This window comes from Barbus barbus (assembly GCF_936440315.1).
Source record: "Barbus barbus genome assembly, chromosome: 6".
NCBI lineage: Eukaryota > Metazoa > Chordata > Actinopteri > Cypriniformes > Cyprinidae > Barbus > Barbus barbus.
In genome coordinates this window covers 35244660-35271855 of record NC_136734.1, presented here as the reverse complement: position 1 = coordinate 35271855, position 27196 = coordinate 35244660, and the positions used below count along the sequence as shown (strand labels likewise).

Sequence of the window (27196 nt, the reverse complement as noted above, 5' to 3'; positions counted from 1 at the left end):
TTTATCATTTTTATGGTAGGTTTATTTTAACTGATGGAGACAGAATATCAAACAAAAAATCGAGAAAAAAGCAGCATACAAATGTTAAAAAAAGATTTACATTTTAGTAAGTCAAATAAGTATTTGATCCCCAAGCAAAACATGACTCAGTACTTGGTTCAGAAACCCTTGTTGGCAAGCACAGAGGTAAGACATTTCTTGTAGTTGGTCACCAGGTTTGCACACATATCAGGAGGGATTTTGATCCACTCCTCTTTACAGATCCTCCCTAAATCATTAAGGTTTCTTGGCTGTCTTTTGGCAGCTCGAAGTTTCAGCACCCTCCACAGATTTTCTGTAGGATTAAGGTCTGGAGACTGGCTAGGCCACTCCATGACCTTAATGTGCTTCTTCTTGAGCCACTCCTTTGTTGCTTGGCCGTGTGTTTTGGGTCACTGTCATGCTGGAATACCCATCCACGACCCATCTTCAGTGTTCTGGCTGTGGGAATATTTGACGATACATGGCCCCGTCCATTGGCCCCTCAATGCGGTGAAGTCATCCTGTTCCCTTAGCAGAGAAACAGCCCCAAAGCATGATGTTTCCACCGTGCTTGACTGTAGGGATGGTGTTCTTGGGGTCATCTTCCTCCAAACACGATGAGTCGAGTTGATGCCAAAGAGCTCAATGGTTTGGTTTTATCTGACCACAGCACATTCTCCCAAACCTTCTCTGAATCATTTAGATGTTCACTGGCAGGGCTGTACATGTGCTTTCTTGAGCAGGGAAACCTTGTGGGCACTGCAGGATTTCAGTCCATTGCGGCGTAGTGTGTTACCAATGGTTTGCTTGGTGACTGTTGTACCAACTGCCTTGAGATCATTAATAAGCTCCTTCCGTGTAGTTCTGGGCTGACCCCTCACCTTTCTCATGATCATCCTTACCCCATGAGGTGAGATCTCGCATGGAGCTCCAAACCGAGGGAGATTGATGGTTGTTTTGTATGTATTCCATTTCCGAATAATCGTACCAACAGTTGTCTCCTTCTCACCAAGCTTCTTACTGATGGTCTTGTAATCCATTCCAGCCTTGTGCATATCTAAAATCTTGTCCCTGATGTCCTTTGACAGCTCTTTTGTCTTGCCCATGGCAGTGGAGAGGTTGGAATGGAAGAAACAGATTCTATGGACAGAGTATCTTCTATAAGTGACAGTACTAATCTGTGTTCCACATGTGCACATAACCAATCTGTGGGAACCAAAATTCCTGCTGGTTGGTAGGGGATCAAATACTTATTTGACTTAATAAAATTTAAATCTTTTTTTAACATTTGTATGCTGCTTTTTCCTAATTTGTTTTGATATTCTGCCTCTATCAGTCAAAATAAACATCATAAAAATTATAAACCCTTCTTTTTTTAAGTGGACAAACTTACAAAATCAGCAGGGGATCAAATAATTATTTTCCCCACTGTACATTTGGAATACGCCTTTATCCAAAGCAACATATTGCATTCAATGTATAGTCGACATGTTCTATCCATTCATGCATTTTTTTTTTATTATTATTTGAGAATTAAACCCATGACCTATATTCAGAGCAAGATTCATTTTAGTAACTCATATTCTTCTTTTAGTAACTCAAATTCATATTCTGGTGGCCCCTTTTCCAGCTAAATTCTATTAAATAACCAACTGGCTGCCTATGACCAACTTGTCCCACATCTTTGGAACGATTCCATAGTAGTGCCAATTGCAAAAAAAAAGAAAAAAAAAAAAAGAAAAGATCCTATGATTTTAAGACATTTGGAAGGTACAAATAATTATGTACGTTTGTTTCATTTATTTTTCCTCTGCTTTTAACTGGGTTCAGCCCAATAATTTGGCAATAAACAAAAATTTGAGGGAAAGCTCTTCAATGTATTTTCTGAGGAAACTTCCAACTTTTCGTGTGGAGGTTTCTATTATGAACATTTTTTACACTTGTTTTATTAAATTTGTCTGACGTTTTTTCAGTATTTGTTGGTATGGTAACCTGAATGTAAACTGGAGTAAGTTGAACAGTATAGTTAAAATGTCCGATTTCGCCCACCCATTGTGTACTGAATTTCAACTACTTCCCTCAGGCCGAAGACTTAAACTCATTGATTTAATTTATGCCTGATGAATATTTTTTTTTAATGACTTCTTATAAATGTGTGTTATTTAGTGTGTGTTGTGTTGCTGTTTATGTATGTGTACTGTTGTGTACATAAAGAATTGCCTTTAAGGAAAATAAAGTTAAGTTTAATTTACTTTTAATAAACATTTTTGTCTTGCATGAGTGGAGGAAACCTTTATGAACAAGCATTTTTACATTATTGGCATCTATTATGTATATTAGAATATTTCAGTATTTAGGTGTCATTTTTTTAAATGAATGCATTAATTTATCTGAGAATAAAATTGCTCTGAAGATCACTCAAAAACAAATGTCTAGTAAGCACAGATTTATTTCAAAAGGATTATTACATGTAAATCTACTGAACAATCATATTATATGACTTCAGTAGAGGCTCCCATCAGGTTTGAGGGTTTCACTCTTCTTTGGCCTGAGACAAAAAAAATGACATACAGAAGTCATGTAAATACATGAAAACATGAAAAACATTTTTAAAGCATAAGCTGAATACTGTATGTTTCTTCTCAGTAAATGCAAGAAAGCATTTACTTTACTGAGTAAAAACTCTGCTATTATTCAACTGACCTTTCCAGCATCACGGCTCTTGGCTCTGAGCTTGTTGACTTGAGACTCAGCAATGTCAGCACGCTCCTCAGCCTCCTCCAGCTCATGCTGCACCTTCCTCAACTTGGACAGATTAGCGTTGCCTTGCTCCTCCTAAAGAGAAACATTTTTATTGCTTGTTAACTAAGCTGTGGAACATGAGTGATACTGTTCCAGTACATACATGACTAATTAATTAATAATCAGTGTATCAAAATGTTCAGATTTATTTAACATACCGCCTCCTCAGCCTGCCTCTTGTAGGCTTTGACCTTCAACTGCAGCTTATCAACCAGATCCTGAAGTCTGTTGATGTTCTTCTTATCCTCCTCAGTCTACAAACAATAAAAAATAATCATAGGTTTGTATGGATAAACCTATGGATATGTTGGGTATGATCATACCTGATAAGACAGCTCTTTCACTCTCCTTTCATATTTGCGGACACCCTTAACAGCATCAACTCCACGTCTCTGTTCTGCTTCAACTTCAGCCTCAAGCTCGCGAACCTTTGATAGCACATAATAAATAAGTGAATTAAGGTTCCAACATAGTGCTTTAATTTTAGGAATATGTGTAAGCAATTTTACCCTAAAATTATATTTCATATGAAAAAAATCCTTACCCTGCTCTCCAACTTCTGGAGTTGTTTCTTTCCTCCCTTCATGGCCAGATTCTCAGCCTCATCCAGACGATGCTGCAGGTCCTTCACTGTGACCTCCAGGTTCTTCTTCATCCTCTCAAGGTGAGCACTGGTGTCCTGCTCCTTCTTGAGTTCTTCTGCCATCATTGCAGCCTTTTGCATTAATATATATATATAGACACATTAGATTGACATTTTTAAGTACACAAATGTTTTGTGAAGCATTTGGCAGCTACGGTTTCTCACATCAGTGATGGCTTTCTTGGCCTTCTCCTCTGCGTTTCTGGCTTCCTGAACAGTGTCGTCAACTTCACTCTGGATCTGAACAAGGTCAGACTCGAGCTTCTTCTTGGTGTTCAGGAGACTTGTGTTCTGCAATATGGAAAGCATCAGTATAAACATTTTAAACAATGCTCTCAATTTCCTTAACTTCACTGTAAAAACAACTTGCCCTAACCTGAGAGTGCAGCAGCCCAACACGCTCACTGGCATCCACCAGCTCTTGTTCAGCCACTTTGCGGCCTCTCTCTGTCTGCTCCAGAGCAGCTCTCAGCTCCTCAATCTCAGCTTGCATCAGAGTGTTTCTGCGCTCCACCATTGCCACCTGCTCCTTCATATCTTCCTGTCCTCTGAGAGCATCATCAAGGTGCAGTTGGGCATCCTGAACATAACAATAGCATTACAGTAAGCTTTTGATGTGCTTTCTGTTGGCCTTTCACTTGACATAGCTTTGATTATACAAACATATTAATGCACCCCACAGCTAAAGAGAAGCCATATACCTTGAGTTGTCCCTGAACATTCCTGAGCTGTTTCTGAGCCTCAGAAGCTTGGCGATTGGCATGGCTCAGCTGAATCTCCATCTCATTAAGGTCTCCCTCCATCTTCTTCTTGATTCTCAGGGCATCATTCCTGCTCCTGACCTCAGAGTCCAGAGTGCTCTGCATGGATTCAATGACTCTCTGGCTGTTCCTCTTGATCTGCTCCATTTCCTCATCCTTCTCTGCAAGCTTCCTGTCAATCTCACCCTTGACCTGGTTTAGCTCAAGCTGGACACGGAGAATCTTGGATTCCTCATGCTCCAGGGTGCCCTAGGAAAAAAAAAAAAAACATTTACATTCCAGATTGAAAATATGCATTAACAACACAATATAATGCTTCTAGCAAGAATTACATCTCAATCTCAGGATACTCACTTCAGCTTCCTCCAGGGCAGTCTGAATCTCAGACTTCTCAGTCTCCACTGTCTTCTTGGCCTTTTCCAGCTCATGGATGCTCTTACCAGTCTCACCCAACTGCTCTGTCAGATCTGAAATCTCCTCTACAAGTTAGAAAGAAAATATTAATCAACAAATATACTGTGAATCATACAGATTTAACACTGTAAAACAGATTTAAATAATCAACTTAGTAATGTCATTCTTACGCTGCAGATTCTTGTTTTCTCTCTTGAGGGTCTCCAGCTGATCCATACTCTCCTCATAAGAGTTCTTCATCTTGAACAGCTCAGTGCTGAGTGAACGAGCCTCTTTCTGGGCACCTTCCAGCTCTGCCTGACCTTCCTCATATTTCTGCTTCCATTCTGCCAGGACCTTTGGTGAAGATATTTCAAGGTCAAGTTTATGTAGAACATCTTCAACAAAGCCCATTTTAGCAATGATTTAGGAAGAGAATATCATATAATGATTAAATTATTTTTTACCTTGTCAAAGTTCCTCTGCTTCTTGTCAAGGTTGGCAGCCAAAGCATTGGCTCTCTCCACATCAATCATGAGGTCCTCCACCTCACCCTGGAGTCTCTGTTTGGTCTTCTCCAGAGATGCACATTTGGAATTTACAGCCTCAATTTGTTCCTCTGCCTCCTGCAGGCGCTGAGCCAGCTTCTTCCTACAATGAATTTGTAAAGTTTTAACACGAAAGCCTTTTTCCATATGAACAAATAGTAATCAGCTTTTGTGATGTTCATACTTGGCCTCTTCAAGCTCCTCTGTGCGCTGGATGGCATCAGTTTCATATTTGGTTCTCCACTGAGCAACTTCACTGTTGGCCTTTGACATTCCCCGCTGCAGCTCAGCCTTTGCCTCCTGCTCTTCCTCAAACTGCTCACGGAGCAGGTCGCAGTCATGACGGGCTGATTGCACAGCATGAGCCAGTGCGTTCTTAGCCTAGGAAACAAAGTCTCATAATATTAGCTTTATTGCTTAGTAGCATAGTAAAATTATGTGTTTGTTTTGACTATGCCATATTACCTTAACCTCCTCTTCAATCTGCCTCTTAAGCTCTTCAGTTTGCTGAGTGAAAGCTTGTTTGCCTCTGGTGAGCTGAGAAACCAAAGCCTCCTTCTCCTCGAGCTGCCGGCCAAACTCACCTGTGTAAATTTAAACTCACTGTGTCAGATTGTGTTAATGTCTCCAACAGTTAATATCAAAACAAACTACATAAAAGAAAAATTAAATGTATGTTTTCTCTAATAAGACGCTGTCAGCTATTCAGTGCTGAATAATGTTACACCATACTCAATTACTATTGAAGTACTATTAATTTCTTCGTGATTGTTTATGGTTACCATTTTCAGTTTGAAGTCTTGCTCTTTGAGCACTAAGGTCATTTATCTGGCGAAGGTTCTCGTCATTCTTAGACTTTATTTCACTAAGTTGGTCCTCAAGTGTGCGGGACATTTTCTCAAGATTGGCCTAAAAATACAAAAATCATTAGATGTTTGAAAATCTTCAAGATATATTCTATGTTCTTTAGGCATAAAATTCCCAACCTTTGCTTTGGCAACAGTCTCCATGTTGCTGGAGAGATCATCAATCTCCATTTTGTATTCACTCTTCTCTTTCTCAAGCTTCTGCTTGACACGCTGGAGGTTGTCGATTTGCTCTCCCAGCTCGGCCACACTGTCTGCCTGCTTCTTACGGAGGGCAGCAGCTGTAGCTTCATGCTGGAGGGTGGACTCTTCAAGATCACGACGCAGCTTCTGGAATTCAGCTTCACGCTTCTTATTCATCTCGATCTGAGCAGCAGTGGCTCCTCCAGCCTCCTCAAGCCTCTCACTGATCTCCTCAAGTTCCCTGGAGAGATCAGCTCTCTGCTTCTCAACCTTGGCGCGAGCAGCACGCTCAGCCTCAATCTCTTCCTCCAGTTCCTCAATGCGAGCCTACAGTAGCAAGTAGTTAATTAGAATTTTTAGTGATCTGGATTTCATCAAAATCTCTCAGTCTCTCAATTTCATACCTGAAGCTCCTTGATCTTCTTCTGGAGTTGAGCACCCAGAGATTGTTCATCTTCAATCTTGCTGAGCAGCTGGCTTGTTTCAAAGTCTTTCCTGTGGGTGTTCAATAATGAGGAGGTTTTTTAAACAATAACACATTAAAAAAGTTTTCATTGAAAGTTTATCTTTTAATTACTTTTTAATTTTCTCCTCAGATTGCTGTTTGTCATTTTCCAGGTCCATGATGGACTCTTGGGCTAATTTCAGGTCTCCTTCAAGCTTTCTCTTGGCTCTCTCCAGGTCCATGCGGAGCTTCTTCTCTTGTTCAAGGGAACCCTCAAGCTATTGGACAGTGATATAGAAAATATTTTCAGGGTAAAAAAGACAGTTAATTTAATTAATTACTGACATGTTTAGTTAGTAACTAACATCATCAACTTGCTGCTCAAGTTTTGTCTTGGATTTGGTCAGGGTGTTGACTTTGTCTTCCTCTGCCTGGAGATCATCCAAGGTCTGCTGATGTGCCTCTTGGAGGGCTTTCTTCTCCTTTGTAAGCTTGGCAATGCTCTCATCCTGAGCTGCCATTTCCTCCGTCAAGTTCTTGACCTGTGTGATTTTTGTTTTGTTTGTTTGGAATTAGCTTTTTTTTTTTTTTTTTTACAATACATATTCTACATCATCATATAAAACAGAGATGAATCTAATCTTAAACCAACATAATCTCCAACCTTATTCTCAGTGGCATGTTTCTCCTTTTCCACTTTAGCCAAGGTGAGCTCCAGGTCATCGATGTCTTTCTTCAGCTCAGAGCACTCATCCTCCAGTTTCCTCTTCTTGGCTGTCAGTTCAGCATTGATCTCTTCCTCATCCTCCAGTCTTTCAGTTGTCTCTTTGAGTTTAGCTTCAAGTTGGATTTTGCTCTTGATCAGACCCTCACACCTCTCCTCAGCATCTGAGAGATTCTCAGCTTCCTGTTTGGAAAATATATGACTATCACTGGAAACCATACTGTTAATTTTAATGGAACCAAAATTCAGTTAATTCAAACTCACAGATGCTACTTGCAGCTGCAGATCATTTTTCTCTTGCAGCAGTGCCACCATCTTCTCTTCAAGCTCCTTCTTTTTGGCTTCAGCCTTGGCAAGATCTTCTTTGCATTTTGTATAATCCTCTTTCATGTTTGCCAACTCCTTCTCAGTCTCAGCACTCTTCAGTAGAGGCTTAATCTTGTAGTAAACCTTCATCCATGGCCAGTGTTTGACATTCATGAATGAGCGAATGTTGTATTGGATGGTATAAATGGACTCCCTAAGAATAATTCATTTTTAAATGCCATAACTATCATTATTTACCATTCACACAGGTATTATTGATATCATCTTTATTCGTGACATTCCTCACCTCCTCTCCATCATCTTCACAAACTCCCTCCTCATCAAGTAACCGCGGCAAAGAGCCTGAGTCATTGTTACCAGAGCAGCCAGTTTCTCATCACGCATCTCCTCAAGAGTACCCAGAAGACCAGCTTTGAAGAACACCTGAATTCACAACAAATCAAAATATATTGATTTAAACAGAATGAGCATAAACAACAGATCCTGATTATTGAATGATTTAAATTATGTAATGCAAAATATGAACCTTTGTGTGTCCAAATCTGTACTGGTCGTGATCAACGTCAATGGATCCCAGGAGTTTCTCAGAAGCCTTCTTGTTGTCAATAAACTGTCCCTCTGGGATTACACTGGCATTCAGCACCTTGTATCTGTTGAAGATCAATCAAAATGCATCATATCCGCTAATTAAAAGCCTCATACAGAAAATTTTGTTTTCATGTGGTCCCATTTACCTCTGCTTGAAGTCACCATAGAGGATTCTGCTGGGGAAGCCCTTTCTGCAGATTCTGATGCCCTCCAGCACACCGTTACACCTCAGCTGGTGGATAACCAGGAAGTTCTCCATGAGACCTATAAAGAACAGTTTAGATTACGAGCTTGGTAAATTGATATTGTTATTATATAATGTATATTACCTTTAAAATATTGTTAATGTCAAAATATCTGTAAGCCCTTTATAACTTTACCTGGAGTCTTGGACTCATTGGGAATCAGGCAACGCACAAAGTGAGGGTGAGTGCTCCTCAAGTTGGTCATGAGCTTGCCCAAGTTCTCCTGTTTAATCATGAATTGTTACAGCTTTCTTAGTCACATTCTATCAGTTGTTTATATATATATATATATATATATATATATATATATATATATATATATATATATATATATATATATATATATATATATTTATTTGCTTTTTTATTTTAATTTTTTCTCTGACTTCGAGTCAAGCAAGCTGAGACACAGTCACACGGTGCAACATTATTCACATTTGGTTTCAAACAAAGACATACTCTAAACTGAGAAGATACAGTCTGCATGGAACCACCCTTCTTCTTGCCTCCCTTCTTGCCACCACCAGTCTCTAAGTAAATGAAAAGACAAAGGAAGACACAATGTAATAACCAGAAGAAAGTGCAACATTAAATCAATGTTTGGTTAATTAAATTAACACAATATAATTAACTCTTCAGTTTTTTCATTACCCTCAACAACAGGTGGGTAGAGAGTAGCTAGCAGTTTGACAGAAGACTTCTGGTAAAGCTGCAGAACAGACTCATTCAGTGGATCCTTGTTCTTGTCCAACCATCCATTAATGTTGTAGTCCACAGTTCCAGCGTAGTGGACCAGAGAGAAGTGGGCCTCAGCCTTACCTTTGGCAGGCTTTGGTTTCTGGAAAGCATTGCACTTGCCAAGATGCTGATCATATAGCTTGTTCTTGAAGGAAGTGTCTGTAGCCTTGGGGAACATGCACTCCTCTTCAAGGATGGAGAAGATACCCATGGGCTGTTTATAAAAGAATGTTGTTTATTACTAAAACTTGATAATTTTGAGAATGAAAAATGGAAATTGATACATTCATGAGTAAAAACCTTCTCAATGAGCTCAATGCAAGCAGCCAAGTCCATGCCGAAGTCAATGAACTCCCAAACAATGCCCTCCTTCTTGTACTCCTCTTGTTCCAGCACAAACATGTGGTGGTTGAAAAACTGTTGCAGTTTCTCATTAGTGAAGTTGATGCACAGCTGCTCCATGCTGTTGAACTGGAGAAAGGAACAGGCCCATTTACTGACTGCTGAATGTAACTCAATTTGCCATAAAGAGAGATAAACATAAAATATTCTTACATCAAAGATCTCAAAGCCAGCAATATCCAGCACACCAATGAAGAAATTTCTTTGTTGTTTTGTGTCCAACATCTGGTTAATACGAATGACCATCCACAAGAACATCCTCTCATAGATAGATTTGGACAAGGCGCTAACAGAGTTGTAAACCTGTAAGTAGAATAAAGGGGATATTTTATTAAAGACTTTTTGATTTTGCAATAATTGGTTAGATTCAATCATGATTTTCAGGCTGAACACAAGGAATTGCTGGAAATATGTTACTACATACCTGTGGCACAGTCTGACCTTTGGTCACAAACTCATTTCCGACCTTGACTCTGGGGTAGCACAAAGCCTTCAGCATATCAGCAGAGTTCAAACCCAGAAGGTAGGCAATTTTGTCAGCATCTGCAATTTGAAAGTGCACAAAACATCCATACATTTCTTGCCTTGAAAACTAACATTTTTTTCCATCATGAAAATAGAAAGAATCTATTCAACTCAACTTTATTTATATAGCACCAATAAAAACAACAATTGTTGACCAAGTGCTGTACAATCAATCAAATTTTAAAAACATTAGCTCTCAGAACAGCATAAATGACACCCCCGAACAGAGCTGACATAGCACAATTAACTACAGTTAAAAGCCAGACAAAAAAGATGAGTTTTAAATTTGGCTGTAAACTCATTCAGTGTAGAGGCAATTCTAATAGAAACTGGTAGACTGTTCCAGAGTTTCGTAGCAGCAACAGCAAAGGCTTGGTCTCCTCTTGATTTCAATTTAGCCCGAGGAACATTTAATAGTATCTGGTTGGAAGACCTAAGAAACCTTCCAGGATTGTGAGCAGATAATCAATCAGACAGATATACAGGACTTAACCCATTCAGAGCTTTAAAAACCAGCAACAGGACTTTAAAATCAATTCTATAACGAATTGGGAGCCAATGCAAAGATATTAATACTGGGGTAATGTGCTCTCATTTATGCACACCATGTAAGGAGCCTAGCAGCAGCATTCTGTACCATTTGAAGTCAATTAAGAGATGCTTGATTAATACTCATATAAAGGGAATTACAGTAATCAAGCCTCGTTGAAATAAAAGCATGAATGACCCTTTCAAAGTCCTTAAAGGGGACCTATTATGCAAAAATCACTTTTATAAGGTGTTTGAACACAGTTGTGGCTGCTGTGTGTGAAAGCAACCAGACTATAATGATAAAAATGCACCAACTCATTTTTTTTATAAAACCAATACATCACAATTCTCTCCAAATGAGCTGCTTCAGATTCTCCCTCTAATCACGTCACTGATGGGAAAAAGTCCCGCTCATTTGTCCCGCCCTATTAGCATACAACACGGCCCTGAGTGAGAAGCTGCAGTCCGCCATTACATTAATATAATGTCAGCGCCAAAGAGGCTTTACAAGTGTTACAAGTCCAAAATGAACATTGAGTCACCATATCTCCCCCCATCTGAGCCGAGGACACTGTGGTTAAATTTCATTTTCGATGGAAATATCCCAGAAAAAAATTGGTAACGTTCCCTAAATGTTTTGGAATCAATACCTATGCTTCGTGCGCGAACGTCAGCTCCGGGTAAAGCAAGTATCACACGTTTGTTTTCCAAATTGCCTTTCTGTAAGAGCTTTGTGGCATAATAGGTCACCTTTAAAAGAAAGAAATGGTTTAATTTGAATTAAGACTAAGTCAAATTTGAGAGCACTTTCGAAATAGACCCCCAAATTCTTCACTGCTGGTTTCACACAGGAAGCCAAATGGCAAAAATTTAAGCTAGGGGAGCTAGCAAATTCTGATTATTCAAAAACTATAATCTCAGTTTTGCCTTCATTAAGGTAAAGAAAATTCAGGGACATCCAGGCCTTAAAGGGATAGTTAACCCAAAAATGAAAATTCATTTACTCACCCTCAAGTAGTTCCAAACCGGTATGTTTTGGGACACCATTGACTTCCATAGTAGGAAAAAAAATACTATGGATGTCAATGGTGCCCCAGAACTGCTCTGTATCCCACATTCTTCAGAATATTTTCCTTTGTGTTCAGCAGAACAAAGACATTCATACAGGTTTGGAACTTCTTGACGGTGAATAAATGATGACAGAATTTTCATTTTTTGGTGAACTATCCCTTTAAGATCAGCCAGCCATGTCAGCAGAGCATCTAAACCCTTATTATTAGATCAGTGCTTTTGATTCTCTCAATCAAAGCACTGCATGTGATCACACATATTAGTACTACTTAGTCTCACCCTCTGTGCCATCAGGCTCAGCCTGCTCCTCACGCTGCTTCTGCTTGAACTTCATGTTTCCATGATGGAGCACAGCTCCAGTGAACTTGTAGATGCCCATCTTCTCCTCAGCAGTGAAGCCCAGAATGTCAATAGCAGTCTGGAAATTACAGAGAAGAATGAACTCTATGATCAACCATATTAATATAGAATACATTAATAAAACAAAAACAGCATTGACTCACATCAGTAGCAACCAGCTCCTCTTTATCATCAATGCTTGCCACTGTGATCTGACCCATACTGCACATGGGGAAGTCATAGGGGTTGGTGGTGATGAGTGTCATTTCTGTAAAATACACAGAGCATTCATGAAAGAGTATTATCTGGTATTGTCTTAGTATTTACAATATTATCTGGCATCAAAACATAGAATGAAATATGTCCATCTACCAATCAGCTCAGGCTTATGGTTGGTCATCATCTGGTAAAAGATGTGGTAGCCTCTCTCATCTGAAAGCTGGAACGTGACTCTAGACTTCTCCAGCAGATCTGTTGAGAGAATATACTTGAGTCACAATCATCTGAAGAGTGACAAAGACAAATGTAGGATGCATAAATTCAATTAAATCATGTTCACCTACATGTCTCAATGTCAGCACTGGCCAGTTTTCCTGTTGTGCCAAAGTGAATTCTGATGAATTTACCCTGTTTTAAACAAAACAAGACAACACATGAATAATAGTAATGATAATAGTTTTATAGTAATATTTGTATGGAAAAACCCAACACAACTAATGAAATGTACTGTAAATAAAAAGTGGTGAACTTACAAAACGAGAGGAGTTGTCATTTCTCACAGTCTTGGCATTGCCATAAGCCTCAAGCAGAGGGTTGGCAGCAATGATCTGATCCTCAAGAGAGCCCTGCATTGGTTGAAGGGTATATTATTATTATTATTACTATTATTATTAAGTATGCATATATTTTTACATAGTCTCATACCTGCATTTTGCCGGCAGTTTGCTCTTTCTTCTTGTCACCCTGAACTGCAACTGTGGCAAAGTACTGGATGACACGTTTAGTGTTCACAGTCTTTCCAGCACCCGATTCTCCACTGGTTTATTAAAGATGAGAAGACAAACACTGATAAAATATATACACTTTTCAGAAGACAGAAGTATACATTATATTTTATGTATATATATATATATATTTGCCATATCTACTTTAAACTTGCATCTGTTGCCATAGTCAATTAATTGAAAATACTTACGTAATCAGGACAGACTGGTTTTCTCTATCTGTTGATTACAATGTGTACAATTTCTGGTAAATCTTTCTTTTATATACAGCAACATTTAATTAAAGCTATAGAACTAACTTCCGTAAGGTCTTACCAGTCAGCATGAACTGATAGGCGTTGTCAGAGACAGAGAAGATGTGGGGTGGGGCCTCCATACGCTTTTTGCCTCTGTAGGCAGCCACCACTTCTGCATCATACACTGGGAGCCACTTGTAGGGGTTCACAGTAGCGCAGAACAGCCCAGAGTAGGTCTGAAATGAGCAGAGAAGTTGTCAGATTGCAACAACACTGACATAATGAACTAAAATGCCGTTTCACTTTGCTTCAGAACTTACGTAGATCATCCAGGCGGCATAACGCTCTTTGAGGTTATACAGCACATTGAGGGTTCATTGAGATGGGTCATCATGGCCATGTCCTCAATCTTGTCAAACTTGGGAGGATTCATTGGGTGGACCTCGTCCTCCTTAGCTACTCTCTCCTATAAATTTGATCCATTAGATATTAGATAGACCAGACATATATGCAAAATTAAATATGTAAAATATTCTCATGGAATGTTAAAATTCACCTCCTTAGTGTCATTCACAATAACAGTGACTTTGCCACCGTCTTTGCTCTTGATTGTTCCCTTGACGTACAACTCTTTAGGATCAACCACATAGCAGGCAGCCTTGGCATCAAATGGTTTGCTCTGAGCCTCGATTCTCTCCTTCTCAGGCTTACGGAGGTAAATGGCAGCCTTGCCATAAATGGCCATCTCTGCGTCCGTACTCATGGTAGCGGCTTACAGGTAATTGAAAAGGGAAATTGCAGTGTTTTTAATTAATAAAATTATATAGCACCAAACATAAGATTCAAAGATATTTTACCATGTGCCTACATTCTGTTTCTCCAAAACTGCATCTTCTCAGGAAATGTCACACGGCCTCAATTTACATGTCTTTTAGCAATGATAGCCTAATTGAAATGCTGGTATGACATAAGTCTAAAACTATTTCATAACCCCATAACTGTATAAATACAGTTTTGATTTTAAATCACATCATACTATAAACCAATATTTAAAAAACAAAGACTCATATTGCATATAATAATGGGCTACACACTGATAAAAACAAACTGATTAATACAAGCAATGTAAAGGAAATCCACATACCTTCCCTTTCCTTGAGACCAGATTAAATTTCTTCAGCCCTGATAGACAGTTTTAACATTAAAACTGCAAGTGATGAATTTTATTAACAGCAGAGAATTTAAATTGATTCTGCTTTATTACAAACTGAAGAGTAACAGATGGTCTGCTTCCTCTTAAGGTTTGAAATTAAATGAATTCCAGTTTCAGTGTGTGCTAACATAAATTGCAAATCAACTTACCACCAAGCCACCGAGCTCCTCTAGTCTCTTATAGGGCTGATCATGCTCTCCCCTACACTTATATTGAGTTAAATTGCACACTAAGCAGACACTAAATATGGACAGGCATTACAGTTTTAATTACTGTATATGGAATCTGTCCATCCACAGTAAGGAAAGCATGTAACAGCCTTATTAGAAATCAGTTCCTAAATTAATAAATAAGCCTAAATGGATGAATATAGTCATTAAACTAATGCTTAAATATGAGAACATTATTATTATTATTATTAGTAGTAGTAGTAGTAGGCTATTGCTGGCATTTATACATAAACTAATATAGGCTATATGCATATATATTTAAATATATTTAAATTTAAATAAGCTACCAGTTGTCATAGTAGAACTGCTATAACAAAGAAACACAAACACAATTCCCCTATATTTATGATCAGTCCATGTCTTGTGGTAAATTTACTCCAAGCTCAACACCATATATTGCATAGCCTATTTAGAGGGGTTAGAACCAAAAATAAGTGACATTTCACCGACTTTACAGGAGAGCCAAAACTAAAATTTTACCATGGTTTGATCTTACTTTGTGTACTGATTTCAATTGTTTATAATAAAAAATTGTACACTCATGGAGGACAGTACTTTTTCCAGTAGAAAGAGCTCATTAAGAGCTTTCATTTGATATATATATCTCCATTTCACCAAAAATGTCACTTACGCCCTTCTGGTTCTCACCCCTCGATTTGCTTTATAGCGTTTCTATTTGTGTAACGAGCAAGCTGATGCTTTACGTGATGTGATAGCCAGACGTACAGGAACTGACTCTCACCCGAACACTTGCTTGTAATCAATCATTTTTACTGTCACTTTCCTCTGTGTGTTTATGGTGAACATAGTAAACTGTGTGGCTTAGTCGTCTGTAAACAGTAATCATATTGGGGCAGTCACTGGGTCATCATACTTGGCCACACGTCATGTCCTTTCCTTTCCTTTCCTTTCCTTTCCTTTCCTTTCCTTTCCTTTCCTTTCCTTTCCTTTCCTATTGTCCTAGTACGGTATGCTTGTCCAGTTGTTAAGATATGCTAATGTTATCATTTATCTTGCATACTTAGTCCCACCTTTCCTCCCTTCAGTGATTACTGTGATACAGATTTTTAAGTAGGCTACACTTGCCTCAACATATCACTTCTCTAACAGATTCAGAATTTTTGATGTCCAGCTAGGCAGCAAGAGTGTACATCTACACTGTAATTGTTGCACAAAATAGGCTACTTTATATTTTTCAACAATCCATCCCTTCTCCTTCTAGTTGATTATTATTTTATTTTAGATTTGTGTGGATGTGTGTGTATGCATAATGTTACTAATGCTGTGGTATTCAGAAAAGGATTTAGACTAATTCAAACAAAGTCTTGCTTATCGATTCAGAACCAGTGGCTCATATCGCGCTGTTGTTTCCGCATGTTTCTGTATGCCTGGAAGGTAAACCAGTTTCATTGCATTTATTTACTGAGGAGGTAGCTCTGCTACACACTAGGTGGCGTCAATAAATATCAGTTAAAATCAGCAGCAGGGGTGTGTGGGCAAATTTCAATCTCATGGCTGCATCCATTTTACATAACTACAGTCTTAGAAGAAAGACTGCTTTATAAACGAGGGTCAGTTTAAAGCTGGCTTTGCCAAGAAGCTGCTCCTGAAAAAAGGATTGGTACAGGATATAGGTATAGGATCTCATTTATGTTTTCCAATATAACAACATAAGTTATGTTATCCGATCACTTATTTGCTTTTGTATAGGCAAGCACATCAGAAGAATTGGACATGGCGACAAAAGATACCCTCAACTGTTGTCAAGGCAACACTCCATGTGTGTTGTGTCACGCCCCACAGAGCAGAGGGGGCGGGGTGAGCAGAGCTCATTAACATTTAAAGGCACATGCACTGAAATGGCATGCTGAACAGAGAGCTGTTTTTGACCAGGTAAAATTAGTGTTTTCTTACAATACTAACGAGAGTTTTTAATTAAAGTATATTACAAACTTTTCATTTAGACCCTAAAGAATCATATTAACTTGTACAAAAATGGCATTATATGACTCCTTTAAAACAAGCACCTGCAATTTTGGCCAAATTAAAGATACGTATGTGAATTTGCATGGCATTATAATGTAATTGTCTGAGTATTTACAATACTATCTGGCATCAAAACATTGAATGAAATATGTTCATCTACCAATCAGCTCAGGCTTATGGTTGGTCATCATCTGGTAAAAGATGTGGTAGCCTCTCTCATCTGAAAGCTGGAATGTGACTCTAGACTTCTCCAGCAGATCTGTTGAGAGAATGTACTTGAGTCACAATCATCTGAAGAGTGACAAGGATGCATAAATTAAATTAAATCATGTTCACCTACATGTCTCAATGTCAGCACTGGCCAGTTTTCCTGTGTTGCCAAAGTGAATTCTGATGAATTTACCCTGTTTTAAACAAAACAAGGTGACACATGAATAATAGTAATGATAATAGTTTTATAGAAATGAAGAAATCTTTGTATAGAAAAATCTAGCACAAGTAACGAACTGTATTGCAAATAAAAAGTGGTGAACTTACAAAACGAGAGGAGTTGTCATTTCTCACAGTCTTGGCATTGCCATAAGCCTCAAGCAGAGGGTTGGCAGCAATGATCTGATCCTCAAGAGAGCCCTGCATTGGTTGAAGGGTATATTATTATTATTATTATTATCCAAGTATACATATATTTTTACATAGTCTCATACCTGCATTTTGCCGGCAGTCTAAATGCTGTTTTACTTTGCTTCAGAACTTACGTAGATCATCCATGCAGCATAACGCTCTTTGAGGTTATACAGCACAGAGGGTTCATTGAGATGGGTCATCATGGCCATGTCCTCAATCTTGTCATACTTGGGAGGATTCATTGGGTGGACCTCGTCCTCCTTAGCTACTCTCTCCTATAAATTTGGTCCATTAAATATAGCAGAAAATAAATTAAATGTAATAAATGTATGTACAGGGAATCTAGCTGAAATGTTGAAAATTCACCTCCTTAGTCAATCACAATAACAGTGACTTTGCCACCGTCTTTGCTCTTGATTGTTCCCTTGACGTACAACTCTTTAGGATCAACCACATAGCAGGCAGCCTTGGCATCAAATGGTTTGCTCTGAGCCTCGATTCTCTCCTTCTCAGGCTTACGGAGGAAAATGGCAGCCTTGCCATAAATGGCCATCTCTGCGTCCGTACTCATGGTGGCGGCTTACTAAAATTTGGAGAAAAAAAAAATGACTGTTGGTGATCAATACACCGTCCACGAAAAAAATTCACAGAGGGTTTTCAGGTCTTCATAGATTTATGGAGTATTAAAAAGTGAAGAAGCCTATTAAAATAAAAAGTGAACACACTAGTCGTTAACTGATGGTGTGCCTGATTAGATCTGCAGCACAAGATGCAATTTGCTGATACACTTTAATGCATAAACTGTATAAACACAAATGAAACAGAACTGTTGGTCTCTCTTTTATTTATGTATGCCTCTGTGTACATACACTGTGTAAAATGTGTCCCTGTTCCCACTTAAAATCTGCCCTTGGACATGTGTGAAACCTTTTAATCTCATTTATCAAAAACAGCAACCCATCTACAATAAGCAGTCTACATGGATTTGACAAAAGACCCGCTTATATTCAACCAAATCTAATGCAGTAACACAATAAATTGCTACCACCTACCTTCCTGCTCCTTGAGACCAGATGAAATTTTCACAGTCCTGCCAGGAAATTCACTTAAACATAAACTATATTTAGTCACAGATGTAAATGTAATATCAATGTTTATTTTACTTGAAAATAATATCTTATCAAAGACTTTATCTTTTGTCATATCAACTGGTTTATGTCACGCACATAAGCAACATCAAATGCAAAGTACTTCAGCTGCTTACCACAACACTGAAAAAAATTATTCATTGAATTTACAAAACTTTTTTAAGGTAAGTGGTTGCAATAAATGTATTTTAGCTACATTTAAATAAACAAATTTAGTTGAATTTAATCAATTTTATTTAGGTACCTTAGTATAAAAAAATTAAGTAATTTCAGCCCTATTTAATTATGTTACTTCATCTTAAATTATTTATTTATTACCGATATAAAATGATTCATTGAATTTACTACATTTGTTTTTAAGGTAAGTGGTTGCAATCAATTTATTTTAGCTACATTTAAATAAACAGTTTGACTAACTTTCATCATTTTTAAATAAATTGTTTGCAACCACTTAACGTAAAAAATATAATTTTATTTTCTGAAGGAGAGCTCCTTAGATGGCTTTGCAAATACACACAGCAGTAAGTTTAATGTTTTAAGCTTATCTTTAATGTCATCAAATGTAATGCATGTTCAGTAAGTTTTTTTGTGGTAAGGCAAGGCAATTACAAGTACAAGTACAAAGTAAAAGTGCTTAAAACAAGTGCTTACGTTACATTGCACATTCACAAAATAAAAAACTAAAAATTCACAAGTGGAAAGAGGCCGCATTGTTTGTGAACCATTAAAACAGTGCTAAAACTGAACAAAGTATGGCACCCCCCGAGGCAGACGTGTTTGCTCACTCCCCACTTGAATCTTTGAATCTTGAATCAAACTTAAAAAAGCAGGAGTGCTGACTTAACATTGCACAATTAATAAAAATATCATGTGGAAACAGGCAACAATACAGTTGTGAATCATAAGAATAGTGAATAAAGCAATAGTGCTAAAACTGCACAACAAAGTGTTCACGTCATGTAACAAATTGCAATTTGTAAGGGAATTTTAAAAAGTTTGAACTATTGATATACAGGCCTTAACCGGAAAATAGTGTAGGCTGACATCTGGACTAACATTTCATGCAGAGCCTGAAACATGCCTACTGCAAAATTACAGCACTAACCCGTTTTTCAGTCCTTGAATTTTGGGTGAGAGTCTTTCAGAATCCATCTGCATAAGGATTTTCTGAACAAATTCATAATGGTATTTTAGTTATTTTGTTTATGCCAGATTAAGCACATAGATTGTACCCAGCATCAATGCACAGGCTTGTGCCACAGATTTGATCTGCTCAAGAATCATTACTCCATCAACAACGATTCCAATGTCGTCGTAGTCTCCAAGAACACCTTCTTCCTTTTTAATGACACATATGCCTATGGTAATGTTTCCCAGGTCTTTCAAGAAGTCACCTCTTTGACTGTCCTATATTTAAATAAAAAGAAACTGTTATTAGACATTGTTTTGATTCATAACTAGTCTTTGACAAGTAAGTGTAGTTAGGATGAAAACTATGGCACCCCCTTCCCCTATATATATATATATATATATATATATATATATATTCCATGGTCTGTCTGAATATTGGATTCTGATTGGCTGGCAGGTATGCAGTAAAATCGTTTAATGCACAGGTAGTTACAAGTCCAACCCTCTACGGACACCTTGGCAACTGAATCGACATTGGGTTGTACATTTTTTAGTTTACTCGCCAGACTGATATAGGCATATATATATATATATATATATATACACTATATTGGCAAAAGTATTGGGTCACAACACAATACACAGTATTATAACACTTTATTATTTTATTTAAAAGGAAAAATCTAACTTAATAAACTAAATGTGTTTTGTATAACTACAATAGATAATTATATTCATAACTCAATTAAAAAAAAAAATAATTGTCTCCGGGCAAGTAACTTTTATACTCGGACAAGTAAATGACAAATTTACTTGTCCGAAGGACAACCACATGAGAATGCTTAGTGTCAAGCCCTGAAATTATAATTTTGCTACAGATTTGCTTGGACATGCTAAACATATCTAATCAATTTGGGTATCAACATTTTGCTTTTAATTTTGCAACTTATAAAGCTTCAAAATATGTTTTTAATGTGCATGTTAAAACTAGTGTAGGAAATGGCAAATGTACATTATATTATTGAATTTTCATTTTGCACTAAACATTGCACATATGTATGGGAAATTTTTTATTTAAATTCAGCAACACATTGCCATTTTGCATGTTACATTTCAAAATGAATTATGCAACCCATATGCTTCCTTATTTTTTTCCCCCCGAAGTCAAAAATTTTATCCCTTAAAACTTATCTTTGATCATCAAAATGACATATGTAAATGTTTTTCTTGTGAAAATTCTCATGCCTTAGAAGAATTGTTCATCAATAAATGAAAATTCTGTCATTAATTACTCACCCTCATGTTGTTCCAAACCCGTAAGCTGACACAGAATAGCATACGCTGCTTGCGTTCAGTGGATATTCTCCAAAATGGAGACGAATTTGAATAAAGTAATTTTTTTCCTTTTGCGCAAAAAACAAAAACAAGTATTCTCGTAGCTTCGTAATATTAGGATTGAATTAACAATGTCACATGGATTATTTTACCGAATCTCCCTGCTGTTTCTGGACCATTATCATGGAAGGACCTTTGCTGTCTATGGGAGGGTCAGAAGGCTGTCAGAATTCATCAAAAATATCTTAATTTGTGTTCCAAAGATGAACAGAGGTCAAAGATGAATGACATGAGGGTGAGTAATTAAAGGGTTACTCCACCCCAAAATGAAAACTTTGTCATTAATCATGACATGTCGTTCCAAACCCATAAAAGATTTTTTCGTCCTTGGAACACAATTTAATATATTTTAGATGAAAACAGGGAGGCTCGTGACTGTCCCATTGACTGCCAAACAATTTTCACTGTCGAGGCCCAGAAAAGTATGAAAGACATCGTCAGAATACTCCATCTGCCATATTAAAATCAAATGAATTAAGTTAATTAAAAATTTAAATTTTAAATGGTTTAAACTAGCTAAATTGAATTATGCTTAATTTAATTGGGGACATAATCATTTTTTTTTCAGTGAAGTTGGAACTCCTCTAGTCTCCTTTTAGACTGGTCGTGCTCTCGTCCACACTTATATTGAGGTCAGTTTGCACACTAAGCAGAAGCTATATCTGGACAAGCTTTGGAGTTTTATTTTATGGTAAGAAGCTACATCTATTCTAGTCATCAACATATATAACAGCCTTGTTATCACATACATTTGACAACACATTACTTCAAAAAGATGTTCACATTTGGATTAAATTGCATGATAGATTTAAATGGCATAGTTATCTTTCACAGTAATTATCATATAATAGTTTTACATTTACATATTTTTATATATCTGTTTACATATTTACATTTAAAGTCTTTCATTTTAAATGGACTTTCAAGAAAAATTATTTCCTTTCTGCATAGGCATAGGACTGTGATTGATTTTAATTTGATCGATTTTGATCTTCACTGGGAAATTAAATTATTTAATTATCTATAGGGAATAATTTTGTTGCAGTTTAAATTGGGCCGCTATACAATGTGGGCCGGCCCTTTGCGCAATATATAAAAAATGGATTTTAGTAAATTTATGTACAGCCTTCTATCTGCCCAGACGAGTGACCCGGGCAGCACAGCCCTCATTCAAAAACTCCAATTAATTTAGCTCTGGCTCAGTGCATCGGCTCAGCGCTCGTCAATGTCAAAATGTTTGAAGTCGACTCCAAAAGAGTCGATTCCTTGACTCTGAATAGCTGTAGAGTCGAAATCGCTGATGTCTTCACTGATTCTCAGATCTCTATAGTGAATGGCAGTGGAGTGCCGTAGCCTATATCAGCAAAGAGGAAGCGAAATTAAGAGAGGATCCGTTTGCAGTACAGTCTGTGTGTGGTTCGTATGGGGTGCAGAAGCTACTGAAGCACGGGCTCATGGGCATCATGATCCGCGGCTATTTTACCACCATTATTTTGATTTCAAATAGGAACGTTACTAATTTTTTTTTTTTTTTTAAAGCAGTGATTATCTTTTTACACAGTATCCTAATACAATCTTTAATAGACATAGGCTACACGTTTAAGCGCAATATATTAAAAACCATAGACTGTAAAAAAATATGGACGTAGTGTCCGTGACGTCACCCGTAGAGTTCTGAAGACTATGGCTGTATCCGAAATCGCCCCCTATACCCTCAAATAGTGCACTATTTGAGGGGACAGCCATTTTAAGTGGTGTTCGAAACCATAGTGGATGTTCTCGAGTGCACTCATTCAATCCCACAATGCACCGCAAAAACGAGTGTACAAGCGATGTACACTCAACGGCTAGAGAATCCCCAGAATGCACTGAGAGAGTCGCGCGCCGAATGAATTCCCGCGTCTCACCAGAAGATGGCGCCCACAGCTGAATCATCCATCCATTCATTTTAGAAGCGCTCATCCACGGCGTAATACAACACAGGTACAAATTAATTGTAAATTGACTATTAGGGTTTATACATAATTTCCGTGACTGAGTTCTAGATAAATCCTTCAATCTTACTATTGGAGCTGCCCGTATCAAATTATTATTTAACAGGAAGCAAACTGTGCAAAAGCGGCAGTCCTTCCGGTGCACTTAGTGTCCGAATTCACTCACTCGTTTTCATTCACTCCTTCAAGTGAACTATATGAGTGGACTAATGTAGGGAATAGTGAATGAGGGTATAGGGGGCGATTCGGATACAGCCCGTTTTTGAAGCCTAAAGTGGGCGTAGCCGACCGTCGCCATCTTGGCAGCGCGTCACTCCCGGATAAACGAAAATGGGCAAAGAAGCGGTACCTGGGTGGAGCTGAGGTGCCTGGTGCTGAAACCACGCCCACCTACCTCGACGCGAATCACGTTGTCTTGGATACTGCGAGATATTGGCGCCGGCGGTTGATTTTGAATTTTGAGCCAAGCAAGCTTACCATCATTGAGGTAAATTAACCTGTACCTACACAACAAAACTTGAAATAAATGTATGTTATTGATATGAAACTACACAAGGTTGAAAACGCTGTAGCACTTTTGATACATGTGGTAACGTTTATTTTCAACACCTGTCACTCAAACGTGGACACACCCTTAATTATGCAGGGATTAATTAAGGATTAATCAACTAAACGGATGAGTTATAAAAAAATTCACCCCCCTCACAGTTGTCATGAAGGGCAAAATTAGCTGTATAGACCAAAACACATTCAGACACCAGGCTGTAAACACGCTGTAAAAGTTGGTATTTTAACATGGAGGAGATACAGATTTGACTCACTTCTGACACCACCCTCAAGCGGCCAGTCAACGAATTGCAGTTTAACTCACTTCCGTGTTGGTTTCAAGAGAGAGAGACGGGGAGGTTGCCGCTTGGGCAAAACATGTAAACACAGCCTGCGGTCTACTGTTCTTACGTTAAAGGTGCCATAGAATGCATTGATACAGTATTTTAAATTGTTCTCTGATATCTACACAGAAGGTATGTGGCTTAGGTAAGGGCAAAAAATCTCCAGAAACGATTTTACATGTGCATTTACAACCCTAGGATTTCTCCCTAGAATGAAACGGTCTGTTATTGGCTTATTTGGCAGGGTCATGAATAATAATGAGCTCTGCTCTGATTGGCTGTTTCACAGTGCTGCTCAATGTTGAGCTCTGCTCTGATTGGCTGTTTCACAGTACGGCTCATCAGCAAGAAGGAAGCACAGGGAGGAAAATATATATTTAAATACTTTCTCTCGCAGTTATATCGTCGGGTAATTATACTGTATATAAAACGCGGGCATCAGGGAGCCGTTATTAATATGCGAGGCATTGAAACTGCCATCGATCGCGTTATAGTTTCACTTTCAAGAGACGCGATCACACAAACTATGTTTACATTATGGAGCAACAGTACTTACCACACATTTCACAAGATCAGATGCTTGTCAGTGGTGCTCAGGATCTGTAAGTCATTCGCCATCATCCTCATCTCTCCTTACTGAGAGTGAAATCTTATGTACTGTAACAGGCTACCGCTAGCAAGGAGCTAACCATGTCCCTTTAGTGGCTCGCGTTATTTGCTTTCTGTGCCTTTCTGAATACAGACACCAACCCATCCCTGCACTTCACACCCCCTGCACGGCCTGGAACATAACATTTATTTAGTTATTTTCGCTGTTGTCCCCGCTTGTTTATTTACAATACCTGCAGAGCTTCTGATGATTCGGCCGGCTTAGAACAAGGGCGGGTTTATGCAAATGTTGGGGCGTAGTGATCCCGACCGTTGCGTCACAGTCGGTGTTATGTTCTGATTCGCCTGTTTTTCAGTGGTCTTTTTTAATCACGAGATTTACATATGAAGGAGGAAACTATGGTGTTTGAGGCTCACTGTATGTCATTTCCATGTACAGAACTGTTATTATTTAAATATGCCAGGGTAAAGACAGTTTTTCATTCTATGGCACCTTTAAGGCTACCACAAACATTTTAAATTAAAGCTTACCATTGACAGAAACAGCCGTCTCGTGCCCTTTCTTTTGCATTCCTTTTACAGTTCTGCTGGTCATAAATAACTTTATTTTTCTAACTCCACGAATGCCATCTATGTCGCCGTATTTATTCAAAAGGGTAGCCAACTTTGTTATTTTTGCTTTACCCCTGTTGTTAAAATGCCGTGTTAACTAAAAAAAGAAACAGACTTTAGGCCTACTTATTTGCATTTATGGTGTAATTAACACATTTCGTATCAATCCATGTTAATTTTTACCGTGAGCATCACTTTAATTCAGTGTGTGCAGCACAGCAAAAATAGACTCAGAAACTCTTGGGAAACGATCACTGTGATGATGAACAAGAATAAACAAGTTACATTTGTATGTATCTTTGTATGTAGCCTATTGTGTTTATTTTAAATACTGTTTAAGACAATATAGCGCCATCCCCTGACCATTATAATGTGACGAATTCATTAAATAATACCTTATTTAAATCTGACATAATAATCCACCACAGCCTTATTTAATGACTTTTCCCTCTGTGAAATTAGGTGTTGGCAATAGCTAACAACGTTGATAGCTCATTTAAAGGTAATGTCACCACCAAATAAATTGGACTAATAAAAAAAGAGTTAAACGATAGACATTAATTTTCAGGAATGCAAACTACTACTGACCTTTTTAATGTTACGTTAGGCTATTCGTCACGATATAGGCTACATAACAGCAGTTTCAGCAGACATAAGAAATGTTTAAAAATCTATAAAAATCATTCTCAATCTTACTCTAGAACATTGTAAATATGGAGACTTTTGTTTTCGAGTGCTGTGCATAGGAAAATGATTTATATTATAGGCCTAATAAAAATATAATTTGCTTATTAATTCACATGTATTATTTTATATACACACTGGTGGTTAAAAGTTTGAAATAATTAAGGCTTTTTATTTATTTATTTGAAAGAAGATTGAATGTATTTGATCAAAAATACAGTAAAACAATAACATTATTAAATATTTACGCTTAAAATAGTTTTCTATTTAGGATGTTTTAAAATGTAATTTATTTCTGAGATCAAAGCTGAATTTTCAGCATAATTACTTCAGTGTCCCTTCAGAAATCATTCTAATGCTGCTTAATTTGCTGCTTAATTATTATAAGTTATTATTTGTGATCAGTTATTAATAATGGGTTTATTATTGGTATAATGGTTTTTAGTTAAAGAACAACATTTATTTAAAATATACTTTGTAATAAGTATTAATATCTTTACTGTCACTTAAATCAGTTTAATAAAAGTCCCTTTTTGTATTCTATAATCTTTGATTTAATGCAACATTGTTGAAGAAAAATATTAATTTATATTTTTTCATCTTACCTAAGACCGAATTCATAATAATCAGAAATGTTTCCTGAGCAGCAAATCAGCATATTAGAATGATTTCTGAAGGATCATGTTTGATTTCACAGATACTATTTAAACTAAATTGAGCTAGACAATGACATCACTGAATTCAATAATCAAATGCCTTTAACTGACAATTGACTGTTTAATCTTATCATTATACATTAATGACACTCTATCCTCCAATTTGATACTGTTAAGTGCTTTGACACAATCTGTATTGTTACAAGCGCTATATAAATAAAGGTGACTTCACTTGAGTTGACATGTGAACTTAGCGGTAGGGTTACTCTCACGGAACACCTCACTTATTCTCAATCACAAAAGTACATTATTTGCATGTGCTTTTAAATGTCTCAGCCTCGGACCTCACGCCCATGGAACGTTGGCTAAACAGCTGATGCATATGGCACACTTATCTGGAAACACTTCAGGAGTTTTGAAGTCGTCGTCGGATTGGTTAGATTATACAGGATTTCCGGGAGACGTGTGTGTCGCGTTCTTTAACGTTCCGCCTGGAAAAAAAAATGCCGTGGTGCCAAACCCCCTCACGAAAGAAGAAGGCAGTCGTGTTTACAACAAATTTTATTTCTCTTAATATTTACTCCCTGTCACGATGTCCCAAACCTGTATTAATTTCTCTCTTGTGCTGAACA

At 37.6% G+C, this 27196-nt stretch overlaps 1 pseudogene across 1 annotated transcript; it reads right to left on the bottom strand.

The window, feature by feature from the left end:
- Positions 1-2715: 2715 nt before the first annotated feature.
- Positions 2716-14155, bottom strand: LOC306871014 (myosin heavy chain, fast skeletal muscle-like; annotated as a pseudogene). Its single transcript has 38 exons — positions 13949-14155; positions 13713-13858; positions 13472-13628; positions 13348-13375; positions 13077-13188; positions 12905-12997; positions 12716-12779; positions 12525-12623; positions 12317-12420; positions 12093-12231; positions 10111-10229; positions 9840-9989; positions 9585-9755; positions 9198-9498; positions 9006-9076; positions 8682-8769; positions 8448-8565; positions 8240-8363; positions 8000-8136; positions 7651-7906; positions 7327-7569; positions 7028-7204; positions 6795-6940; positions 6622-6712; positions 6155-6544; positions 5951-6077; positions 5634-5752; positions 5353-5549; positions 5088-5271; positions 4812-4977; positions 4582-4706; positions 4168-4476; positions 3843-4046; positions 3632-3757; positions 3368-3538; positions 3147-3251; positions 2982-3077; positions 2716-2856 (listed from the first exon to the last, which is right to left on the bottom strand). The product of its transcript is annotated as a myosin heavy chain, fast skeletal muscle-like (transcript).
- Positions 14156-27196: the final 13041 nt, after the last annotated feature.